Raw genomic sequence first — 27,513 nt, 5'->3', positions numbered from 1 at the left:
GTGGAATGAAGATCTCTGCAGTCTCAGCAAGTTGACCAGAGAAATCCTCAACATCTGGTACAGGCAAAAATACTGGCAGTCATACAAGGACTGCCTGAAGAAGTACAAGTCGGCCATCAGGACCGCCCAGAGGCCGTCTTGGCTGGATATTGTCAGAACATCGAAAGCACTAGTGAATCCACGAGGCTCAGTAAGATTCTGTCCAAGGCACATAAAAGTGGGAAGGCTCCTGGATGGAATCTTCTAGCGAAACCTTGGAGCTAATGGTTCAAACACACTTTCCCTCCAGCGAGGAGAACGGTGAGTCAGAACCTTGCTTGGAGGGTTTGCAGCAACCCCGGCTAGACTATAAACAGCTTCTCCACATACAAGTCTCCAGGCCCAGATGGCATAATGCCAGTCATGCTAGAAAAGCAGCAGGAAAGGGTTGTGCATTAGCTTGTTGAGCGGAGCTGCATCTCTTTAGGATACGTACCGCAGTCCTGGAGGCGCGCACGAGTGGTTTTCATACCGAAAGCAGGCAGGCGCGGTCATGAGTCCGCGAAGGACTCTCGACCAATCCGCCTGACCTCTTTCGGCAGAACACCTTAGAACACCTCCTGGACATTCACTTAAGGACGATTATAGAGAGAACGCCTTTCTCTAAGTCCCAGCATGCTACCTCAAAGCGAAATCCACAGAAACTGCCCTCCACGAGGTGATTGGCACGGTTGAGCGGTCGCTGCAGTACAAGCAATATACCCTAGCTGCTTTCTTGAATATAGAGGGAACTTTTAACAACGTTCGTACCAACGCCATCAAGGAAGCCTAGACCGGTATTGGATTGGACGGGTATCTCACGCATTGGATTATATCCATGCTGTGTACCAAGATAATCCAGTCGGATCTGGGAGGCAACCACCTGACCAGAGCTGAGAACAGAGGCACGCCCCAGGGTGGCGCTATCTCACCGGTGCTCTGGTTAATAGTAATGGACAAAATTTTACGTACATTGGACAGCAGCGGGGTGAAGGTGGTGGCGTATGCCGACGACTTGGTGATATTAGTATCAGGGATGTTTCCGTAGCCTACACAATGACGAAATCTATGAGCGATACCATGACCGTCCGGTTGTGGATAAAATCCGGCTCAATAGGTTACGGTGGGCGGGTCACTTAATCCGTATGGATGAGGATGATCCCAACCGGAAAGTCTATAAGGGCAATATCTATGGTAGAAAAAGAAGACGAGGCAGACCCTGCCTAAGATGGAGCGATGGCGTAGGTCAGGACGCCAGACAGCTTTCAGGGATATCGAATTGGTGGACCTCGGCGCAAAACCGGGATGTCTGAAGAGACGGGGAGCTTTGCGAGTGACGTCTGCTTATCGCACTGTAAGAACTGTCCGTGATGGTGACCGCGGGAGTGATCCCCGTTGCCCTCCTGGCCAAGAAGCGTAAAGCTCTCTACCGCCGTAAGAACGTAAATTTATGAGAAGTGGCAAAACGAGCCAAGTGGTAGATGGACTGCGCAGCACATCGACAATTTAGACCCGTGGCTTAACCCAACGCACAGGGAGTTTGATTACTTCCTTAAACAATTTTAAGCGGTAATGGAGGTTTTCGGTCTTACTTGCGCAGGATTGGGAAGGCGCGATCTCATGATTGTGTGTTCTGCAATGGAGTGGCGGACGACGGTCATCACACCTTTTTCTTTTGCGGGAGGTGGAACGGCTTTCGCCAGTAGCTTTATGCAGATACAGGGGGAGCTCTGTCCAGACAACATTGTCAGAGAGATGCTGAAGATCGCTGGTAGCTGGAATCATATTGCGCATTATGTTCGAGCTCTGCTTATTGCGAAGAAAATTTAAATCGGCCGGCGGAGGGATCGAATCCTAAGGGGTTCCCTAAACTAACAACCCCTTCCTCCCATTCCTTCCCGTTGGTGAAAGGAATTCCCTGACTTAAAGGTTCCCAAAGTCGGAAGAGCAGGAGGGAGTCCGAAGTAATGTGTCAAACGGTTCCAGGCTAGTTCTCTGATGACAGTGAGGTGTTTAGTTGATAGTCCGACAGCGTGCTGTTGCGGGAGTCCAATATTCTATGGGTAAAAGTATTCACCTACCCTGCTCCAAAAGAAGAAGAAATAAATCCTGTCATAGGCGGCTCTGAAGTCGATGAAAATATGAAGCACGTTACCATGACTTCGTTTAGTCCAGCTTTCAAGACTCGGTTCTAGCAGCGGTAGGTCCCTTGCCCACTGTCGTCAGGCCGCGTTAGTTTCACCAGCTTCGCAAATTCGGGCTTCGTGGTCAATTTTGACATGAGAATAGCTTTTACGCGGACATATCCCTCTAAATATTTTAACAGATTTAAAGAGGTGGAGCTTCCTCTCTCTCCTCCTGCTCTTGAGTACTCCCTCCATCATTTCTCCTTAACGCGGTAGGGTTGAAAATTAAAACATTATCAAGATGTCGTAAGACAAACCCACTTTGAACTCCCTGAACGATATAAGGGTGGTGACCGCACCCAGCTTTCATTAAGGATTGACGGGAGGACCGCCCCTATTCCTTTGTATAAACTCCTCGTGCCTTGCATGAATGGGGTTGAGATTTCGATTTCTTCAATTTGTTGAAAGCAAAACCTTGTTAAAATCGATTCACTGTCGACTACTCTGGCGAAAGCTGAAGGAGGCTTATTAAGAAATGCGCGGCAGTGGTGAAGCGCATACGATCTGCGACGTTCCCCCAGAAAAACGTCAGCAAAGCGGTGAATATGGGCTGATGGAACCGGAGGAGCTCCTGGACAGAATTCCGAATTATATGCGGACATGAAGAGTAAGGCAAAATCCGCGAGAATCGGAAGCAACAGCGCCTCCCGATGAGGACACCGCCAGCGCTGAACAGCTCGCCCGTTGCAGAGCAAACTGGGGAGAAAACGAATGAAGGAAGGGATATCTGAAGGAGGCTTCACTCAAGTACTCTCCAGGACGGAAATCAAGAAGACGAAAAAGGACAAGAGACAACAACATGCCACGTCAGCAGAAAAACCTCTGCTTAAAATTAAGGATAGGACACTAAAAGGAAATGTTTGGATACTAAGGAGGACTAGACCTATCTAGACTAGACAGATCTGCTTATTAAGCTCACGACGGGCAAGACTTTTGCGGAAGTCCTCGGTGAAATCCTTTACAAGATCAAAGAGATCGAGAAGATCGATGATAGCGGAGCAGAAGTGTCCTCCATTCGAAAAACGAAAGGTGGTCTAGTCCTAGTGGAATTAGGCCCGCGGAGAACAAATAAAATTACGTTATGTGGAATAGTCATTGAGCTTCTGGGAGACAAAGCTAGCCTGCAACCCATGTGCTCTCTGGAAATCTGAGAACTTGACTGTCTCACAGAAAAGAACAAGATAGAAAAGGCCATTAAACGTGAATGTCCGGAGTTAACCAATGTCCGGATTGGTGTCACCTTTCCGAACTCCTGAGGCCAAAAATTCCCTGTGTTGCGGAGCAGTACGTGAGGAAATTTCTAAACAGCGGGAAAATCAGAATTGGTGCGATGGGATGACCAAATGTTACAGATGTTCGGATTTTGGGCACACGTCTGCAATCTGTTGGGGACCTGGCTGCAAATGCGGTCAGGCAGGCCATAAGGCAACGAAAAGGAGAGTTGCGTTATATGCAGGGACCGTGGCACCTTTGACGAGAACATTGCAGACACTGCGGGCTTGAGGCGGTGCCCAGTCTTTAGAGCTGAACTGGAAGGGCGAGAACGCGGTCAACATGATTCGCATCCTACAGATCAATATGCTTCGAAGGGCAACCGCTCACGAGGTGCTAGCGCAGTTCGCTGCGGAGACTTAGTGCCCATCAGTGAGCAGTACCGAAACAAGGACCCAGCTGCATGACGTCCTTATACATCAGGTGCCGCTGCCATCTGGGTTCGGGATGGCACCCTCCTTGAGGTTCTTGCTCAAGGCTGAAGGGGCGGTTTTGTTTAGATTCGGTGTTTAGGGATAAAGTTTATCCATGTCTATCTAACGCCGAATGAAACGATGCCGGATTTTCGACGTAGGCTTGATTCTCTAGAGGATGCTTTCTTGGGCACAGAGGGGCGGATCCGAAGTTCAATGCTACGACTAGGACTTCAATGTTAGGTCACTTGAATGGGGCACTCCAGAAGAAAACGAATTCTCGAAATGGCGGCGAGAACAGGACTGGTGGTTTTAAACACCGGATGCACGTTCTGGCGCGCAGGCTACGAGGAAAGCAGTCTCGGCGTAACCTTCATGTCCGAATCATTGGTGTCCCTCGCGCTTGGGTGATGAGTCCTAGGAGACTTCTCGACAAGCGACCATCAATACATTGTCTTTGAATTGGTTGACACAAACTCTCGATGTGCGCCTCCTTGACGCTCTTTGCTCGTCGAAAGCGAATACCAGGAGGTTTGTGGAAAGTTTTGGAACAGGTGGAGTCGCAGTGGAGTGTTTTCCTGGGGGTGGTGGCGCTGCAGCTAACACTGTTGTAAATTCATTTATGAACCTGATAATGACGGCCTGCGGAACTTCCATGCCGAGGAGGGCATCGACACGTGGGAAACCTTCTAAGGAAGGAGTGTCACACACTCCGCCGCTTAACGCAACGTCTAAACGACCGACAGAGTACTGATCAGCCAAAAGAAGATTCCGCAGCGCAATGAATGAGAACAAAGCTCGCTGCGGGCAGGATTTGGTTGATGAGGTGAATGTGGACTCGTGGGAACTCGGTTACAAACTGGTACCCCGAAAAATCGGGGCTCTACGGGAATCCTATTCACTTAAGGCGGAGCAGATGCACCGCATTGTTTGGGGATCCCTGCAAGGGATAATAGGCACCGAGGACTGCTCATTTTTTTCTATAAAAGAGTTGGAGCAGGCAGTCCTTTCTATGAAAAGCAAGAAGGCGCCAGGACCCGATGATTTTTCAGCAGAAGTATACAAATTGGTATTTCAACATCGGCCAGACCAACTGCTCTGCGCATTCAACCCTTGCCTGAAAGATACCATTTTCCCTTCTGGTTAGAAGGTCGCGAGGCCTGCACTGAACAGTAAAGGGAAGACGACCCTGAGTTGCCGTCTTCGTGCCGCCCATTTTGCTTACTTGACACTGCTGGGAATGTGCTCGAAAAGATCATTACAAGTAGACTGTAGCGGTACGCATTACCGGAGACTTATCCTCACTCCTGTTGAGTTTTAGAGCATGGAGATCCACAGTTAATGCTGTTATGCAATTGGTGGATGGCGTTCGTCGAGCGAAGGTACATAGCTGCCGAGCTCGACGGGTGGTGCTCCTCCTGTCGCTGAACGTGCTAAGGAGCGCCAAGCCATACAGAAACAGAAGGGAGAAGCGCCAAGGTAAATGGTCGCTTGTGAAGAACGGCAACGCGGCCTAGATGAGTGGTAACTCTCTTGCCAAATGAAATTAGAGGCAAGTGGACTGCGAAGCTCATTGGCAATTTAGGTGCATGGCTGAATCGAAAACATGCTGAGACTGACCATTTTTTTACCCAGGTTTTAAGTGGACATGAAGGTTTTCAGTCCTACCTGCACACGATTTGAAGGCCACGATCTCCGCATTGTGTGTTTTGCAATGGAGTTGTGGACGACAACTACCACACCTTCTTTTGTTGTGGAAGATGGGATGGGTTTCGTCAGTAGCTCTATTAAAACAAAGGGGTCTCTCTGCAGACTACCTTGTCGAGGAGATGGTTACGAACGCTGACAGGTGGAGCCGTTTTGCGCATTACGTTCCTGTTCTTCATGTTGGAAGGAAGGTAAAGCGCGACCAGTGGAGGAGCCGGATGGCAGAAGTTCCTTGAACTGACAGTTCCCTTCCTCCTCTCCCCTCCCGTTGGTGAAAGGCAAGGCGAGAGATTTCTGGTGCTAGCCCGAAGTAATGTGACAAACGGTTCCAGGCTAGCTCTCTGACGATGGGGAAGTGTTCAGTGGGTAGTCCGACAACGTACCATTGCGGGAGTCTATCACTGTGTGCCTAAATGCATTCACCTACCCCATCCCAAGAAAAGGGGTGGTCGCCATATACTGAAAAGAGGGGTGTCGATTTTGTTTCCACCGAATGTAGTATGTTAGGTATCAAATGAAAGATCTCGATTAGTACCTTTCCAAGTAAATATCACTTTTGACATTATTTGCAAAGGAGAGGAGTGCAGTATTCGGGAACTTTTTTCGACCAACTAATTGCGGTCCTTGAACCTTAAATAGATTGCGTTTTAGATTGCGCCTATAATCAGCTTGTCGATTTCTTGTCGGTTAAGCGGAGCAGTCCGTTCAACTTTTCTTTGCAATAGCCCAGGTGTCAGCTATTTTCAGAAATATTGTGAGATGTGAGTGACAATTTCAAACTTTCCAAATCCTTAAAAGGATTCAATTATCAGGAATAGTTGCCATATTCACCCAAGGACCATAACGTCCACAACAACATTCATTCGAATTTAATCAAAAGTTTCTGGTATGATTTCCTAGGACCGTTTAATATGTCTTTCCCTACTTCCCAGACATCAGGAACTTTTGAGGTTTTCTTGTCAACATACACACATAAATCGAAAGAGGAAACCGCAGAACAGTTAAAACCAACCACATAATCGATTTTCGGTTTATCCTACTCCGGAATGACAATTTTTTCCTTTCAGTGCTGATCCAACCCGTTTGCCTTCAAGTTTGCTTCACAAACGCTTTTTCATCCATTTCCCTCTCTACCATTTTCATGGTTTGCTGAACTTCGTCCTGTTTTGATGAGACAAAAACTTCGGAAAAGTAAGCGAACACCCGTCGGGCAATCAAAGTGGAAACAATGAAAGCAAGTTGCGTGTCAAGGAATACCAAAGCTTAGCAAGGAATCAGAAATGTCGAAAATATCAACAATGCATTGGGGAACGAAATATGGAAATGAGGATGTTTTCCATTATGTACTGGAGACTGGTGTTTATTCGGATGTTATCGCTGTGGTAAGACAAATAAAAATCAACATTAACCAGAATCTTCATTCATATGGTTGCCATTTATCCTTTTTTGGAGTAGGGTAGACGCCAAGAGTTTTTGACTCCTGCTACGGACTACCTAACTAAACTTCTCCTCGTCATCAGCGAACTAGCCTAGAACCGTTTAACATGTCACTTTGGAGTAGCCATCCGCTCTTCCCGGCTGTGAGAGCCGCCAAATTAGGGAATTCTTTTCACCAACGGGAGGGGAGAGAAAGCATGTTGTTAGTTCATGACATCTCAGTCAATCTCAATCTTCATCGCGACAAGAAAAGCCCGAACGTAATGTGCAACACAATCTGCAAGTGTCCTCAGCATCTCTTTGACAAGGTTCTCTGGAGGGAGCTCTCCCTGTGTCTAAATTGTCGATCAGCAGCGGAGTCCATCTCGCTCTGGTTCTTGGTAAGTGTGCGTTGAAGTTGTTTACGGGCAACCACCACTTTTAAACCCTTCCCCTTTGCTATAGATGGCTTTACGTTCTTTAGCAAGGAAGGCAACGGGGACCACTACCGCGATGACAATTACGATCGGTTCTGAGAAAGTGCGACAACTTGCAAAGCTCCCCGTCTCTTCACTTGGACAAGACACTTACGATACACCTTCCGGCGCATACCTTCACGCCGTAGAGCAAAACGCACTGCGTTGCTTCCATTATAAGACATCTCTTGCTCTGATCCCAAACTGCCGTGGCAATAAGTCTTCGACAGTATGGATCGCTTCAGCGAGTCTATTCCTGATGAGTTTGTCGAGCACTTTCCCGGCTCAAATATATACAACGGCCGGCATGGAGATGCCAGCTCAGGCTCTTCTCTTCCTTTGCAGATTTGGGTAAACCTCGCCAACTTCCCGCGACAAGGAAAACTGCCCTCCTTTTGGCCGACCTTGAACGCCCCGAGCAGCAAGTCTGGTCATTAGTTTGTAAATTTCCGCCTCGAAACCATCAGGACCTGATGCGCTTTTATTTTGGATGATGAGAAACCTCTTCGAGCTTTTTCATGGTGATAAGGGAACAGTGCTAGATGCTTCGTTCCTTGTCTAGGCCCCAGGGCGTTGGCATGGAAACGGTGTTTAAACTACTTTCCAGAATTCGTTTCCCTCTGGAGTCTGAGTGAGCTATACCCCATTCAAGGACCTTATTATTAGTGTCATTTACTCCCATCACCTACCCCCTTCCAAAAATGATGTCCCCAATGACATCGACAACGTCTTCTTCAGCGCTAGGTAAACGCTAAAAAACTTTATCCCTAAAAACCGAATCCAAAAGCCTTGAGCAAGAACCCGAAGTACAATCATCATCATCATCAACGGCGCAACAACCGGTCTGGTCTAGGTCTGGTCTGGTCTGGTCTGGTCTAGGCCTGCCTTAATAAGGAACTCCAGACATCCCGGTTTTGCACCCAGGTCCACCAAATCGATATCCCTAAAAGCTGTCTGGTGTCCTGGCCTACGCTATCGCTCCATCTTAGCAAGGGTCTGCCTCGTCTTCTTTTTGTACCATAGATATTGCCCTTATAGACTTTCCGGGCTGGATCATCCTCATCCATACGGATTAACTGACCCGCCCACCGTAACCTATTGAGCCGGATTTTATCCACAACCAGACGGTCATGGTATCGCTCATAGATATCGTCATTGTGTAGGCTACGGAATCGTCCATCCTCATATAGGGGGCCAAAAATTCTTCGGAGGATTCTTCTCTCGAACGCGGCCAAGAGTTTGCAATTTTTCTTGCTAAGAAGTTTCCGAGGAATACATGAGGACTAGCAAGATCATAGTCTTTGAGCTTTGACCCTATGGTGAGATGTTTCGAGACTGGATACCGCCTCGCTCGAAATTACAGCATGATCTTTACAGAGAACGCAGTACTCACTTTCGTTGCAGGCCTTCACTTGATGACCTACCGGACCGCATCCATCGTATGCTGTCCTCTTGTTGGCTCTCTGGCAATTTGTTTTTATGTCCCCATAATCCTCAACGAGGGTCTTCTCCCCTAGACCGCTTCGCAGTACGTGCTCTTCCTAGTTAACTTCTGGCCTAATTTAACCAGGACTCTGCCACCCTTCGTTTTCCGTATGGGAAGTACTTCTGCTCTATTGTCTTCGGGCCTCATATTGTAGCGGATTTCGCTGAGGATTTATGCAAATGTCTAGCCTTGTATCGTCCTTCTTCGTTTTCTTGTCGTTTCCATCTTCCACTGCTGTCCGAGTTTGTCTGTAGAAGAAATTCGATCCAGTAGTTCCTCTAGTTCCGTCAGTCCGTTTTTCACGCCTTTGTTTATGTTCTCCTGGAGGAACGTTGTCAACCGCATGCGCTTCATCACTGTCGTGCATTTCCTGATAATTCGCTTTTCCGCTAGATTTTCACGCGGTAAGTGTCTGAATCTACCTGCTCAAGTCTAGCGATTTTAACTGGGTTTTCTCCCAAATAGGAACATTGCATGGTAGTAGACTTGCCGTCCCCACATTGGCAGTCGCATCACCTTGCAAGACTACTTTCCTATTTGGGCATCCCGGTGTCAGATTCAGCCCTTACTGCCTCTTTGGCTAGAGGCTGCGATTAGAGACGCATTTTTGTGTTGCCCCCCCCCAAAATGCAGTCAACTCTTCCTCCTTATCCGTCATTTCATCTTTACCCCAGTTCCCTGCGGCCTGATCTATGCTTAGGTGATCCCAGAACTCACGAGCGAGTCAGAGTTCGTTTGGGGTAGTTGTTCGTTGCAATCATTAGAACTTGGGTAATTGAGTTAGCTCAACAGTGCTGCGTAGATAAAGCCGCGGATTTGGATAGCCGTTGACCGCATCATAGGTGAACTCCAGCTGCCGCAAGCAGTTCCAGCCGTTCAATTGATGGCTATGAGACAGCCCGGCCATGGCGAAATTCATTACACATTAATGGAGTAACTGCAGTAGGCTGTTAACTAACTAAGCTCCGCAGTCCTGCAAGGGGAGCATATACGTACTAGCTCCTAGTCGCTAAGTCTCCGGAAAGAAAACCGTTATGCTTCTACCATTACAAATTTAGAGCCAAGACGTGAAAATATGAAAACCCGCGAAACAAGCGAGCAGGAAAACTGGGGGGTTCGCCCGAGGTTAAGGCCAGGGACGACTTGCTCAGCAAATTCGACTAACAATCAGTGACAAGAGTACCAGTTTTTAATAGAGCGCGCTCCCGTACAAGGACACCACCATCACAACCATATCTAAAACTGTACGTAGCCGGTGCAACTGTCATACCCACCTGCAGATGCAGGGCCCTGGTTCTGCACCTCAGCTGAAAAACCTCTAATCGGCTTATTTGAGTTCAAGGTTAAAAACGCTGCGCAGATATTTTAGCTCTATATCGACAACGCCCTTGGGAGATTACAGCGCTGTTTCGCGGTATTAGAGACGACTTTCTAGTGATCGAACTATGCAAATTACAGGATCTGGTGCAGTATTTTTTGTTGTGTCACTTGAGTAAAACTGGAAGGCACGCCAAATTACCATATCAGCATATCAAAGGGGAAACACATGTATACTAGCCATGGCAGGGAGGTCCCCGCGGTGGCGATCAAAAATATATCGACAGATACGATAGCCAATACTTTCTTCGCTCGTGGGATTCCAGCAACGATCACCAGCTGCTAAAGGTCGCAGGTCTGAGCAACGTTGCGCGAGCCACCCACGAGGCTGGTGCCGCTGAAGGAGTTAACACTGGTGCAGCTTTCCTCAACAGTACTCTTGGGGCCCAGAAAGGGCAATAAGGAGCACTAAGAGCATCGTCAGCGGAATTTATGTACGGAACCACGTTGCAGTTACCAGGAGAATTTTCTTGGCAGAGGGGGCACTGTAAAATAGTCAACTGTGCCTGTCTACGTCCTATAATACCATTGCCACTGGACCAGTTGGGAAACTCTTCGTCCATATTACTTAGGATCGATCGAGTGCAAAGGCCACTGAAGCCTGGTTATGAGCCCTTGGGCCTTCAAAATTATTACGCCTCCCTCGGAACGAGTTTTCCGATAGAAGTACGAAGAAAAGGCATCAGCGTTAATGTCAAGCAATTGAAACCCGCTACGTGGAAGTATAGGTCAACGACAAGGTTAGGCAGCCAGCTCAAGTGCCAAGAAGATGTATCCTAGCCCAAAATTAAAGAAAGTGGCTTCGCAGCGTTAGTTGTCAAAGCATAGGTGAGGTCACCCTCAAACTTCTAGCTATTCACAGCAGTGGGAGATGTCAAAACAGCTCTTTAATTACCTCGTCTCTCCTGTCCTTACTGGCTTTATGCTGACAAACCTAACTTATTTGCCCCGATTTGATACCCACTTTTCTGTAAATCGTGCCCCTAAAACTTCTTCATGGAAGAAGGTCCTGTGTGCAGTTTTCACGACGATTACGGCAAAGGGACTCTCTTAACTTGCGAGCCGGTTTTTAATAAGGCTGCAAGTTTCCGGTCCTGATTAAGGGACATCACAATAGTGTATTGTAACGTATCAACCAAAATCGTTCGACATAGTGGGGAAGGATCCCTTCTATGAGTAATTATACCCAGTCCAGGAGAGGTTGCTAGAGATTGTATTCATAATGGATGATTTTGAAGGTGGGTTCTTTCAATACTTTGCTCATTGATTATATGAGTGAGGTAACGTTAAATGTGAGTTTCTCATCTCCGATGGTGCCCAGTTCAGTAGGTGGGCCAGGATACTAAATAGTAAAATATCCAGTGAAGTTCCACCTCTTGCGGATGATATGGAAAGCTCTATCAAACAAAAGGGGAATTATGATTGCCAATAACAAGTTCAACTACATTGAAATCGCCAGTCTTCATGGCCCCTGCGCTGAAATATTCTTTCCGGGGCTGCATTCAGTCTATCGTACCTCCCTACGGAGTTCTCGATACTGCTTTAAAGGAGGAAAATGGGACCGTGATAGCTTGACACGGGTGACATTTACTTGCTTTGTCACAGAGTCAAATGCCTTCGAATTTGATGAAAGAGGCAAGCAAAATTGAAATTGCTTTTCTCGTTTAGTCCGCAATCTGGGACCGTACCCATTTCAATGCTAGCATCAAGTGAAGCCCTTTCAGGACCAATGTTAACTCTGGGCTATTATATGGGGGGAGCGCGTAGAGAATGACCCCCTTCTTGCTCGAAAGTTCCTAGCCAAGTTCCTCAAACTTGTGTGCATTGTGTCATCAAGGGATTGAGCCTGGTACAATTTTAAACGAAGGATTTGGTGGGTTTACGGCGCAACCAACTGTGAATCTGTCAATCACAAACCGAAAGTGTTAGTCAATAGGTCAGAAAGAGCAAGGGAAAGAAGTCACCGTCACTGATTGTAGTACGCAGTGGGGCTCACCACCGCAGCAGACCTGGCTAGTGGGCCACCCTTGTAATGGTGCAGAAGAAAAGAGGAGGAGTGCAAGTTTTTGGTAAAGTCCAAATTACTTTTCTTCAGATTTATCATGCTCGATGTAAGGTATACCTTATAGATGAAACTATAAATGCAAAGATTCTCTAGAATACAGATCCAGACACTTGGTATTGCTTTGAATATAAAACGGGTTCGCCGAAACTCAGAGAACGGCGAATTAAAGCAGCCTATTATGTGTCACCCTCTCCAATATCTTCTCCAGAGTGTCTAAAAGACAGATAGGGAGAGAGAAACTTTAGTTCAGAGCATCTCTTCCCTATCCATGGTAGCCCGACGGAATTGGTGTTCTGGCAACGATCAGATTTGCTATTTGAGGCGTTCAACGCTTGCTTGAATGAGGGAATTTTTCCTTGTCGCTGGAAAGTGGCCATACTCGCGCTCACCAGTAAAGGAAAGAGAGACCCAGTGCTCCCGTATGCCAACCACTGTGCATGTTGCACATGGGAGGAGAGTGCTCGAGAAGCTCATCAGGAGTAGACTCGCTGAAGCGATCCGTGCTGCCGGGGACTTATCCCCAATGCAGTTCGGGTTCAGAGCAGGGAGATCTACACTGGATACTGTTATGGAGGTCGTAGATGCGGTATATCGAGCCGAGGCACACAACCGCCGATTTCGACGGATAGTGCTTCTCGTAATGCTTGATGTCAGAAATGCCTTCAATTCCTTGAGATAGACAGATATGCTAGACACCTTAGAAAACTCATTTCACGTGCCAAGCTACCTCTTGCGGATATTGAGGTATTATCTGCAAGACCGCTCCCTCCTCTATGAGACGCTAGTGGGCCAAAGGAGCATGGAAATCACGTCCATCCTGGGGCCGGACCTCTGGAACGCTTCCAACAGTAGTCTGCTGGGAATCGATATGCCCAAACAGTAGCGTATGTAGTCTCTACAAGCAAATCAAAACAGCAGCGGACAGGACTGCAACTAGGAGGTGTCTCCTTATGGAAGCAACGCAATCAGTTCTGCTTTATGGCGCGGAGGTATGGTATAATTCCCCAGGCAAGGACGTGCATCGTAAACGCCTAGCTTAAGTGCAGAGACGAGGAGCTTTGCGAGTGGGGTCCGCTTATCGCACTATCCCAGAACCCGCGGTTGGTGATCGTGGGAGTGATCCCCGTTTCCCTTCTTGCCAAGGAACATAAAGCTAAGGTGGTTGCCCGTGAGGAACACACCCTTACCGAATGATAAGCCTCTTGGCAAAATGGGAAAAGGGGCAGATGGACTGCGCGGCTCATCGACAATTTAGGCCCATGGCTGAACCGAATACACGGTGAAATTGCATTCTTCCTTACCCAACTTTGAAGCGGGCATGGAGGTTTTCAGTCTTACCTGAACAGAATTGGGAAGGCGCGATCCGCTGATTGTGTTTTCTGCAATGGAGTGGCGGACGACGCTGAACATGCCTTTTTCCCTTGTGAAAGGTAGGGCGACTTTCGTCAGCTGCTTTATGCAGACACATGGGAGCTCTCTCCAGACAAGATTGCCAGAAAGATACGGAAGAGCGCTGGCAGCTAGAGTCGTGTTGCGCATTATGTTCGTGCTCTTCTAATTGCCAAGAAGATTGAACTCTACCGGTGGAGGGACCGGATGGCAAGGGGTTCTCTGAACCGAAAACTCCCTTCCTCCCCTCCCCTCCCGTTGGAGAAAGGGATTCCCTGACTTGAACGTTCCCAGTCGGGAGAGCGGAAGGGATACCCCGAAGTAATGTGTCAAATTGTTCCAGGCTAGTCCTCTGATGATGACAGGGAGGTATTTACTTGGTAGTCAGACAGCGTACTGTTGCGGGATGCCAACAGTCTGTGCGAAAACGTATTCATCTACTCTACTCCCAAACACAAAAAAAAAACTAGGAGCGTTAAGTAGGACATTATACGAGTAGAATGTTGGCGACAAAAGTGGTCTGGCCGCCTTATTTGAATTTGTTCTAACAGTCGGGCAGCATTATCAGCACTAAATAGCAGTAACATTTTACGGCAGTGTATATGGAGTTACCATCAGTTGTTGCTAAAGCTTGGTTGACTGAACGAAAAATGCCTAGCGTAAGTGCCAGGACACTCGAACATCTCAAGTAATGAAGCTGACAGACTGGCTCGCCAAAGATTTGGATCTACAATGGTGTCTTATCATTTGGTGTGCGGCCATTCACTATCAAGTCTTGTTTGAAGAGTGACATTGTTAACATTCCTATTGGCAGTTGAACATTTCTGTGAAAGAAGTTGAGGGTTGTGCTGATGGTCTTGGCAGGTATATGCTGATGATCTTGGCAAGGGCGTATATCCTAAGCGCCTGGTTATCACATTGTCGCTGAACAGGCCAATATGGTGATCGCAGTAGTGTTCCCTCCTTGCTAAGGAACGTAAACCCTTTCGCATGGGCGGAGACTTAAGAGAGGCAAATGGACTGCATTCTTCATCGAAAATTCTGATCTGTGGTTACGACTATTTCATTACTAAACTTCTAAGTGGGTCTGGAGAATTTCAGTCCCACATGCACCAAATTAGGAAGGCATGATTTCCAGGTTATGTGTTCTACAATAGAGTCGCTGACGACGCCGACCAACCTTTTTTGTGAAAGGTGGAATGGATTTTATCAACAACTTTATGCAGACGCGAGAGAGCTCTCCCTATATATCGTTGTTAGAAAGATGCTACGGAGCGCTGTGGGGGGAGGGGGTGGGGGATGGAGCATTCTCTGCGGGTTCTTCTTGTTTCAAAAGAGAATGAGTTTCGATTGGTGGAGGGACCAGATGGTAAGGGATTCCCTGAACTAATAACTCCCTGCCTCCTCTCCCTACCCACTGCTGAAAGGAATTCCCTCACTTAAGGACTCCCTAAGTCGGGAGAGCGGGAAGGCTAGCCCGAATTAATGTGTCAAACGGTTCCAGGCTAGTTCTCTGACAACGGGGAGAGGTGTTTATTTGGTAACCCGTAGCGTGCCGTTGCGGGGGTCCAACACTTTTTCCGTAAATGCATTCACCTACACCCTATCGGAAAAAGGAAAAGGTGTAGGCACAAGCAAGCTCGGAGCTATGACGCTGTAGTCCATCTTGGACACTGCGTGTCCTGGAAGTGCTTCAATGTAATGAGGACAATATAGAGGAAGTTGATGTACGCCGTCGCGAGATCTTTAACAGTATGAACAACATACACTATCTATCTGAAAAAACGAATATGAATCCCTCTGATAGGACTATCGATTTCTTGAGATTCCCTCGGAAAGGATTTTAGGAAGGAGGCAACAGTCATTGGATAAGTGTAAAACGGTCGCTGAAGTCATATTATTGGGAGATGAATTACGATCTAACGTAATTGGTTCCATGGTGGTTGTAGGAAGCATTTGCATCGCCCCGGGTCAGATAAATTGTCTGAATGTCCTGGTTGCGGCGCTTTACTCGATGACCCCATCCTATAAAAGTCAATTGACCGTGTTTCATGGAGGAGGGAAGCCGGTTTCAGGATTGTCTGACGGAGGACAGGATCTGAGGATAAGAAGATCTGAACCCGGCATTAATTAAAAAAATCTTTTCAACAAGGCTCTTTCCATATTTAAAATCCTATCATAATGGTTGTTTGCCATCTTGCATATTATTCAAAAGTGTTTCCAAGGATCTACCTTTCCCTTATGTTAGCAGACAACAGGAACTTTTGTTCCCATTCGAGGAATGGTCATTTCTAGCGCAATTTTCGTATCTATGATTCTGCTGTTCGCATACATATGTATCTAGATCATGTCGTTTTATGGCACTGGAGTACATTCAGGCGACATCTGAAGTTCATTCATCCTTTTTGCATGCTGTGAGTGCATAATGGGGACTGGTGAATGTTTGCGAGACGCTTACTCCACTAAGGTCATTTTCAACACTGAATTTTGATGAGCTCTTATGGCAATCGCTTTAAGCTCAAAGTGTTTGTTCTTTAAAATTATTACAATGGATTTCTGATGAGGGAAATTTAAGGTAGTACTTTGGGGAGCAACAGATTAGTGCCCAGATTCTGCTGAGTCACGTTCCGTCCGTAGATTTAGCAGATTAGAGTCTGCCTGATCGAAATCAATACTGTCATTTGGAAGAAAGGACACACAGAGATGGAGAATGGGAGAGTTTAAATGGTACGCCTAGCCTTTCATTGTAAATGACATGGAAGGGCCATTCGGATTTTATCACTTCGATTTCTGTTGGATATCGTTTCCACTCAACAGAAGAAGAATCTTGTTATCTTCCTCTTTGGACGTGATGCAAGGTTTGTCTTTTCAGGGGACTAATTGTTTGCAAAAATGGATTTTTAATTGGTGTGCTTTGTTAGATTCGATTAAAGTCGATACTCTCAGAGAATGGGATAATCAGACATGTATAGCTCAGAAGATTCTTACTCTAAGTAGAAGATTGTAGATATTTTTACTTTTAAAAACGTCCTTTTCGATAAGTGTCTCCAATATTATTCGTAAATAGATTGAAATGTATTCTTCACCAACATGTGTAAAGAATGCACTCGTCCTTCTGCCCCTTTCTGGTTTCCTCCTTCAACAACTTCTGCTGTATTTTTACGATTTCGGGAGAAACTGGAAGCCTGTCCTCCTTCGATCTCTGCATTTCAGCAACTATATTTTCCTGACTCACACTCCTGCCCAAAGATTGGTGCAGCTTCCCCCTCCCCATTGCAAACCTTGAGCGGTAAAACATCACATGCACAGCATCCTGTGATATGTTAAGGGAAAGTCGCACTGCGTACTTGAAGAATTATTGTGCCCCTTTTACTGGTTATAGTGTACCTATTGATCATAGTATCTCAAGCAGGCCTATAACCGTTAGGAACTTTAGTACGTTCCCTACTTCCATATCTTCCAACTTTGCATCTGGTATTAAGTGTTCTCCCAGATGCTTCGACCTACTTTGCACAAGTGCCGGACACTGTCCCAGGACGCGCATAGAGGTTTCGTCCTCCTCCTCACAGAACCTGCAGGCAGTGTCCGTAGATATCCCTAGCTTCCCTAGGTGATAGTTCAGCCGACGATGACCAGTGAGAATTCCCACTATGATTCGGAGGTTCTTTCTGGTGAGGTTTAAGCAATCCTTTGTACGCATGGGTTCGTATCCCCCAATAAGCATCCTGGACTGCTCCATCCCTGGTAGGCCCGCCCAATATAGTTCCCTCAACCGTTTGTCTTCGTTCCTTAGATTCATAGCCATGAAACCGTTTCCGATTCCACAGAAGGGTTCTGGCTCATGTAAAGGCATCCCTGCTCCCTTCTTGGCTAGTTCATCCGCTGCCTCATTGCCTTCCAACCCAGCATGGCCTGGAACCCAAAGTATCCAGACCTTGTTGAACGAGCCGAGTGTATTCAGTCTCTCAAGGCATTCCCATACCAGTTTAGAGTTCACCTGGTTGGACCTAAGTGCCTTGATCGCTGCTTGGCTATCGGTGAGAATAGCTATGTTCTGCCCCCTGTAGTTCCTTTGCAGATTAAAGGAGGCACATTTGTGTATGGCGTAAATTTCCGCCTGGAATATGCTAGTGCACCTGCCCATTGGCTCAAAGTACATTTTCCTTGGACCAATGACACCGGCACCCGTTCCCTGTGCTGTGAGGGATCCATCAGTGTACCAAGTAATCAGTTGCTGGTTTAAGCCGTATGTCGCAGCCACGCTCTCCCAGTTTGCCTTGTTACTCCAACATGTTTCAAACTTCTTATCGAAGTGAAACCTCGTTGTCATGTTGTCCCTCGGTATCAGTAATTCGGGATACCGCCTAGAAAGGATATCAATCTTCCTTCGATTTAGGCAGCTCCCCACCTCACTCATATTCCCGGCCATCCTGAATATTGATCTCCTTGCCTGCATATGTATGTGCAGATGGAGACGGGTTAATCCCAGAAGGACCTCCAGGGATGCCGTTGGGCATGTCCTCATTGCCCCACTGATACACACGCAAGCCAGCCTTTGGAGCTTATGTAATTCCCTGGCTTGTGTGCTGAGTTGGGTTCTTTCTGCCCAGATTACCGCTCCATAGGTAATCATTGGCCTTACTATTGCAGTATATATCCGAAGTAGTATCTTCGGGCTGCAACCCCATTTTTTTCCTGCTATGGATCTGCAAGTCATCAGAGCCCTCGTGGCTCTTCGACAAGTGTTTCCGACATGTGTCTTCCAGAGTAATTTTTGGTCTAGCGTGATTCCCAAATATTTGACCTCTGTTTCTCGTTTCACCTCCATATCATGTAATGTTATGGCTTTCAGGTGATCCAGCTTACGCCTCCTAGTGAATGGTACTATGGTGGTTTTGGTTGGGTTGATCCGCAGTTCCACCTTCCTGCACCAGGCACTAGTAACCCTTAGTCCAGTTTGGATTCTATCACATAGGGTATCTTCATTATTGCCCCTACAGATTAAAACAATGTCGTCCGCGTAGCCCTGGACTTGTATTCTAGTATTTGTTAGCACGGCCAGGAGTTCGTCCACTACCATATTCCACATAAGCGGCGATAGTACTCCACCCTGTGGACAGCCTTGAGTGGTGTTCATGATAATAGAATTTGTACCTGTTTGTACCTCTATTTGTCTGCTTTCTAGCATTTTGCCCATCCAGAGTGCCAGGGTGTTTTCCACTCCTTTGCGGCTCAGGGCATCCTGTATCTCTGTGTGCGATGTGTTGTCGAATGCTCCTTCGATATCCAAAAACGCGCACAGGGCAATTTCTTTTGTTTCTATGGCGTCCCGTAGTACCTCTGTCAGCTGATACAGCTGCCCGGTAAGCGTGTTGACAGTGATGTAGGGGATTACGCTTTAGAACGTTAGTTCTAATATAGTTGTCTATGACCTTCTCCACCGTTTTGAGTATGAACGATGTTAGGCAGATTGGTCTGAAAGATTTAGGGTGAAAAGGATCCTTTTTACCCGCTTTCGGAATAAAGACCAGTGCTATGCTCCCCCTTACCACCCTCAGAAGAGACTCTAAGATAATTCCAAGGCCTCTCTGGATAAGTGCTGGGAAAATTCCATCTACTCCGGGAGATTTCATTGGTTGAAAAGTTCCCACTGCCCATCTTAGCCTAGCTTCTGAGCATACCTCTTTTGCTAGTTTCCAGCTCTCTTTCCTTCCCCTTTTATTCGTTGTTGGGGTGTCAGGCAAATTGTTGTCACCTACCGCCGAGGGGTAGGGCCCCGGGAAATGAGTTCTAAGAAGCAGGTGTACCCTGTCCTCCTCATTCTCGGTGAATGTCCCATCTTCCTTTTTCAAGCAGACAGAGGATATTCCCCCGTCTTTGGCTACAGCCTTGTACAGCCTGGTTGCTTCGGTGATCTGTTCAATCCCATCACAGGATTCCCTAAAGTTGTTCCGTTTCGCTTCCCTGATGGCGTTGCTATACGCAGTCAGTGCATTTTTATACCTCCGCCAGTCCCCGGTTCATTTTGCCCGGTTAAAGAGTTTTCGTACCTCCGTTCTCATTCTGGCTAGGTACCTGTTCCACCATGGTACATCCCTTGTTGATTTGACTGTCTTAGCCGGACAGCTGGCCTCATATGCGTCAATGACGATTGTGTTGAGGTGTTCCACCACCGTTTCTAATTCCAATTCGCTCCTGATGTCGCCGCCCCCTTGAAGGTGGGCAATGTTGTTGCTCAGGTGCGTTGTGTAGGATTTCCAATCCGTTCTCTTGGCATTCCTTATTATTCTTTTTATTTCGGAGTTACCTTCAATGTCGAATCTGATTATCCTGTGATCAGACATTGAGGGTTCATCCGACACCCTCCAATTCCTGACCATCCCGTTCACTAGGGTATTTCCTAGAGTTGTATCTAGTACCTCTTGTCTGGTGCTGGTAACAAATGTTGGAGTGTTCCCTACGTTGTATATTTCTAACTTATTACTAAGAATAAATTCGAGAAGGTACTCACCTCTACGATTAGTGTCGCTGCTTCCCCACACTTCGTGGTGGGCGTTGGCATCGCAGCTGAGAAGAAGTGGTAACGCCCTCTCCTCGCAATACTCCGTCAGCTTTGCGACTTGTTCCGGTGGAGCCCGGCTGTCGTCTCCTGGAAAGTATCCCGATGCTACAACTGCCTCTCGAGTGCTCCTCCCGGCTTCCAATGAGACTTGGATAGCCACAAGGTCCCCGGTTAAGAACTCTGAAAGACATATGTATTTTAAATTACGTTTGAGAATTATGCAAGCTGTTGGTTTTTCACAAGAGGAGTACCAAATTACCTGCATGTCTCCTCCTTGCAGACCGCGAATCAGCCCCCGGTACACCCAGGGCTCCTGAGCCAGCGCTATTCCAATGTTTTGCTTGGAATTTGCCCTTGCAATCACTGCAGATGTAGCTCTCTCGTGTTCTTCTTAAGACCGTCTTTGTTTTCTCATCTGGTAAGGTCACCCCGACTCCCTTTAACGAGGACTTTACCGTTTACACTGCTTCCATCGCGTAGACCTCCATATCCTCTCACACATCACACTTAACCAAGGTAAATTATCCGCATAACCAACAATCGTAGTTGGCTGTAGGGTGGCAAGAACAAGGACCCCATTATAAATGAAAACAGGGGACCTAGCACCAAGCCCTGTTGCACTCCTGCTGTGAAAATGTACTCTTTAGAAATTTAGAACTCATCCGTCCAGTACAAGTGAGTCCTCTCTGAGAGGTAATTTTCCACCTGACTTGTTAAATATCACGGAACCTATGCCAATCAACGCCCTTTTAATCCGGTTGCAGTTGCTCGGGCTGGATGCGGTTTTGGCATCCACTGTCATCAACCACTAGATACCAGCGCGCCTTTTGTCGGATTTGCGACCATATTTATTGCATCGACCGTAGAGTGGGCATTCCGAAAACCATTCTTATGCTCCGACAAGCCAGTAGCAGTCTGGTGTAGATAACTCTCTCCGATCTGTCGCTTTCCCCGTTGAATCTAACAGGCAGACCAGGCGGTATGATGCTGGGTGTCCAGGTGTGTTATTGGGTTTGGGAAGCAACACCAACTTTGGCTTTTTCCACTGAGCAGGGGAATATTCCTTCTTTTAGGTACGCTTCGAAGGTGATAGCGAAAAGGTCAGTCCAAGTCTTCACTGCCACTTTGAAAGTTCTATAAGAGATGTCATCCAATCCTGGGGCTTTGTTGGCGCCAATGCTATCATAAATTTCCGGCTACTCCCCCCAGTGACTGGAAGTATTACGCACTCATTGAGCTGGACAACCGTTTGCCTTCCGATTTTTTCATCGTTAGGCAAAAGAGTGACAATCTCTTTCATGAGGCGCGGGCATGTCACCTGAGGCCGTAGCCAATTGGGTGATTTGGGCGCCTTTTTCTCTGGCCATACTATCCAGGGATATGTCGGGCTTGAGCGTCAATAAAATATGTCTCCTTCAAAGGTTTTCCAGCCAGCAAACATCCGGCATTATGAAAACTCGATTCCCTTGACTTCCATGCAGATTGCTTGCGGTCACTGTGAGTATATTCCTCACTGATTTGCCAAGCGGCTCTAGCGACTAAAACGCCCACTTTACTATTTTCTGGAAGGCTTCTTCTCCGCAAGCCCATAGCAATTTTCGACCTAAATGCCATTGCCGTTAGCAACACGGATGTCCTAGCGGCTGGTTTTCGAGAGAAAGTCTTACGCAGCCTCAGCTTGAGATTGATTTGCATCAACTTAATATGCGGTTTATCTGAAAGGTTATCTTGAATTCCGGGCACCAGCTGCTGCCTGCAATATGACGATGGTCCACACTCTCCCTTCCCTCTCTTTATACACACTAAGAAATTTGGGTCAACTTCGCAGTCTCTGCTGACATGGCCTTTTATTCCGCTTCTTCTTCATTATTTCGACCTGTCATTCGGACTGGCCAAGACAAGACATCTAAAGCATCACTTCAAAGCTACCTGGTCCCTAAGCCTACATATAACCTAGCTTATTCTTACTCTCCCTGCTGTTAATAGTTTGAGTGGTAGGCTGATGATGGGGGTTTCTGTATTTCACCGTAGGATTTTCTTAGCAGCTTAGGCCGTCTAATGCGACTGACATTGCCTCCCGAATTGATGAGATCGGGGTCTACCTTCATTTCTCTGAAAATATCAGCGCATGACCTTTCATCTCGTTTGAAAGTGATAATCATCGCCTTATCTTTCTCCGGTTTTTTTCTCTTCTGAAGCGCCATTCTTCTTTAGGCTTCCACATCCGCCTTGAGAGATCCACCCACTTTTCCTGAGTCGTGGCCACGTGTTTTCAGCAGCTTCAGCCGTTCTTCTTACCTGCTCCATTTTTTTACGAATTGAACCCTTTTTTTCTTTTCAGGGTTTGCTGGCCTATTGATTCGTTCAACCGTTTGCGCAACCTCTTCACTTTTTTCCTCTTTTGTGTTTTGAGCAGGCGTTATTGTTGTCGCCTCGCTAATTTTTTTGTGGACGCCTTCAAACCTCGTTCGTCTTGAGCTTTGTCATACGCCAACCGGATGCTTATTATTATGGCCCTATTTTTAAGTATATTTTCGAGCGCTCCTTCGTTAATTCACAAAGGTCCATTATCTTTTTACCGAGCGCGATGAAGGCAGTTCCAGCTCGGTCGCTGCCTCCAACATCGCTCGAGTGGTTTGGGTCCTTATCGTATGCTCCCGCTAGACACTCCTCGCTGGGGGTACCGTATGGGCGGAGAGCTGCAAAAAATTGAGCTTCTTTTAAACGGGTCCGTCATTGGAGGCAGATCTAGTCCCTTCCGTTCGCTTGCAACTTTAGATGCCACAATAGCCATGGTTTCCACTAATAAGACACTGCGGTCGTTTGGTATTGACGGCCGGGAAATGGGTTGTCCACTCCCAAAAGCGTCCGGTACCGGGTCTCCGAAGCCCTGCACCGTAACTTTATCTCCAAATTTTGTCCATGGACAGCCGTTTTGTTCCCATCTACCCGGCTCATAGACATCCACCTCTGGATGCGTACATGTGCATGCCCATAACACATCCGCCACATGGCGGTGTTTTGCACATCCGGGGTTGCTTAGAAAGTGAAATTTTCGATAACAAGAAACTCTTCCCGATTCCATCGAACTGTTATGGTCTATAAAACAGCGTCTATGCTTCTTTCTTTTCTAATTCATCTGCTTTTTCATTGTCCTATATCCCAATGTGGGCTGACACCCAGAGTATGCAGACCTATAGTCATCTGCACTGGGTTGCCAAATATCCCATCAGGCATGTTCCTTCATGTGGATAATGGAACGCTCGGCGAACACGATATGCCCATGCATATGGTGTCTTATTCGCAGGCCTTGCTATGGGAAGAATACCCAGAAATAAAATCGAACATGGAGCAGAAGAATAGAGTTAAAGTTATGGTGCAAGAATTTGGAGAACCAGTTCCATTGATTTTTGGGAGTAGGCTAGCGGGCTTTCGACCATCGACATCTAACGACTTCAGAACCTCTGTAGGAGAAACCTTGGCTACTATGTCGTCAGATGAAACCAGCGCGATGGAGGCAGTAGAACTGGTTTCATTAACCAGACCGTACAGAAGAAACTCAATTCTTCATAGATCCAAACAGGCACAAGCCTCTGCGGATGAATTCCCGGCAGAAGGTGTGGATCCGCCAAGGAGTTTGTGGAAGCCTGGAGGTAGGAGGAGGATCTGGTCGGAGGTCATTATTGCCTCCAAACGGAGCGAAGAAAGATAGAGTGACGGCAGACCCAAAACTTACAAAATTTGGGATATTGCATTACCTGCATTAGACGACCCCAGAAAGTAGAATTTATGTTGGAGCTCAAGAAGTCCAAGGATATAGCGGCAGACAAATTCTTGTGTCAAGTTTGAAAATTGGGACATGAAGCCGAAATCGGGGCTAGCTGGCCGAAGGCCTTTATAGTTTGCAAGGATATAGATGAGGTCACCATAAAGGACGAGATGCACGGGACTTTGGCGACGGAGCTAGACCTTTTCGGACATTAAGAATCCCCGATAAATACCCTACAGAAAGCGTACGGTAGAATATAAACCGCCGTCAGCTTAGCAGTTGAGGCATCTCTCAAATAGCTAGTAGCAGGGGGAGGAAGAGCAGACTAGGTTCTGCGCGGTCTTAGGTAGCAGGTATCGCTGAAGCGGTGCTTTAGGTGACGCCATGTTTCTATGCGGTTGACAGATCCAAGCAATTCAAGAGAAGGGGGCTTAGAGCCATATCATCAAGGACTGTGGAGCGCACCGAAATTGGCCACTACGGAAAGAGAATGAGGGTGTGAACCACCGGCACATTGAAGGCAACAGCGGAAGTAATACAAGAGAGCCTTCAACGTAAGTCGAATATGAGGTTGCTACAAAACTACATCAGCCGCTACCAGGCGGCGCAGGATCTATTCTCGCAAACCAACCGCGAAAAACATGTCGATGTTAGTAACCCATATCGAAATCACGATCGGGGATCAAACGTGGGCTTTTGAATGGAGCCTGATGTATTCGTAAATGATACGCCCGTATAAAATCCACCACGATCATCCAATGGATGACGAAAGCATGCGATGCTTCCATATACAGAAGGCGATAGTTCCCCAGTAGGCAGTCCTACTACTATAACTACGAAATAGCGAGTTTGTGAGCTGCATGTTTCTGTGCAAGGAGGCTTCCACGAAGACTGAGGGGAAAACTCGGTATCGAAAGGTACGTACATTACCCATGCATTTTCTTATTACCCCCATAGTTCCAATAGCTTTTGTTGCTCAATGTTTCTACATTGACATCAAAGTTTTGCTCAGTTGCCATGCCACGGGGAAAGACGAATCCAATTCCGTCCCTGAGGTGACCAGGCAGCGGTTGTGTGACTTTTTCTCCCCCCACCCCTCCCTTCTTTCATGAACACACATAGCTTCCCAGTCTTCGTCGAGGCAAGAGGCCTTCGTGACACAACACATGGATTAACTTTCCTGACTTCTCCAAAGAGATTAACCAATACAAACCACTCCAAGATCCTAAGGGGCACCTAGGTGCCTGCATGACAGGAGTTGTCCGCACTTCTTTAAGCTCGTGAAAGAGCATTATAACACCGGCTCCAACGTTTTCCTTCCGGCACAGATATCCTTTTTAAGTTTAAAGTGACAGCCGTTGGCACGAGTGGAATCATATTCAGTTATGTCCATTGTTTGGAATCATATACATTTACGTCCATTGGTCCGCTACGGTGCTGGAGGTTCTTCTTCAAGCCTTGAATGATATGTGGCTCAGCTGGAACCCTCCGGATGATGGGTGTGAGGTCAAACTAGTCTTCACAGACTCAAAACGATTTAAACAATTTCAGAACGACCTAGCCTAGAGTGTGTTTCACAAGCTTGTAAACTGTATAATCAAAGCCCGGCTCAATCAGTGCCTCGAAAACTGCTACATTCTCCGCAATAATTACTTCCCCCATAGGTCTATCACCTTCTGCCTCATCCAACTTTTTCTACACATCCCCCCAGCATAACCTCGGTTTATTCATTGACGTCTGAAAGACTTATGAGAGAGTAGATCTACCCCTATTGAAGAACGTGATGCCAGACATGAATCTCTACTAAGACATTATCCTATGGACTTGGAAAATTACCTACAACAGAAAACTTTTTATGTGCGGCCATCCTCTTCCGTAAAGAGGAGATGCGGATGATTTCTTTCTTTTGGTAACGGGAGACTCGAAGGAAGAAGCCGAAGACATCCTGGCACAGCCGCATATTTCTCCACTAACCAGCAGACTCAAACTGTCTAAAAATATTAGGCGCAAACGGCTTTACGGTTTCTTACCAGGTCAGACAATGCCTGACCTCTACCCTGGGATCAGCGTGATCGAAGCAGCAGAGATGAGACAGCGTCTGCCGATTTGCCTCTGCCCTGGTAAGAAACCGTAAAGCCGTGGTCGTCTAATATTTTTGAAGTTTGGGTGCTAAGCATTAAACGAGGAGTCCATGAACCAAAAAAAATGCTCAACTTCGCGACGGGGGCCAGCTGTAGTTTCTATCTGAGGGAAGCTCTCAAACTATATAGAGGGGTGGTAAGACTCTTCCTAAATCATGCCTCCACAAACCCAAATACCTCCAAAGTAAGATTAAATCCTTGAAGACCGCCTCCGTGAGGCGATGTCTTGGCTCACCAGACCTAACCCAATTAATGTCATCTTTACTTTATCAAATGAGCCTCCTGCCTCCTCCAGAAGAACCCTGCGGACCGTGAGACAAATTCTAAATATCTAAGTTATCAACCCTCCTCTCTGCTCTCTCACCTACTATGCTACCTCTAACGTATTAACTGCAGGTTTCAATAAAATACTGTTGCAGATGGAACCCATAACATTTTCAAAAATTTCACAGTTTTAAATCCATATGGAGGGGGAGTCTCATACGACAGGACCGACATTGTCTCCCATTGTGAAGAAGAAGTTTTGGAAGTCATGGATTTCACTGTCCTTGGGCCTCGTGAATTCCGAATTCCTATTCAAAGCTCGAATCGCTTTGTTCGCTGCTCAGAACATTCGCAGTTTCGGTCCTCTCGGCCGAACTCCCCGCTCTCTGGCAAGCCATGAAACTAGCAGGTAACCCAAAGTTCGACAAAATTATCTTTATCATGGATCCCCTCCAAGCTATTAAAGGCCTCACTAACAATGCGAAATGAGGGAAGCTCGGGTTAAAGGGGTCCGCTGGTATCCTGGGGATAGTACTAATTTTTAAGGTTTTGTGTAAAGAAAAATCTTATTAGATTGTCTGTCTGTCTGCCGCATGCATTTTTTCCCCGAAACGGCTAAACCGATTCAAACGAAATTTGGTGGACATATGGGAACTATGAAATCCCACGTAGACCGTAAGTAACACAAATTTAAGTGGAGTTTAAACGCGGCTTACCCATACATGCAAAAAGGAGATGTACATTTTTTTTCACCGATGTAGTCATGTGGGATGTCAGATGAAAGGTATCAAGGTATCAGTACTTTACTTACTTACTCCGAAATTGATATTAGTGACTAACTGATTACTGCGCGAGTAAGGAGTAAAAATGTGCATATCCAGTCTGACTTGGACTCATTTTTGGAAAATACCCAACCCAAAAATCTAAAAAAATCAGGGTGATGCCATCAAGGCCTTAAAATGTAGGGTTCCC

Source organism: Hermetia illucens, chromosome 6, assembly GCF_905115235.1.
Source record: "Hermetia illucens chromosome 6, iHerIll2.2.curated.20191125, whole genome shotgun sequence".
Lineage (NCBI taxonomy): Eukaryota > Metazoa > Arthropoda > Insecta > Diptera > Stratiomyidae > Hermetia > Hermetia illucens.
This window is presented reverse-complemented; position numbering follows the sequence as displayed.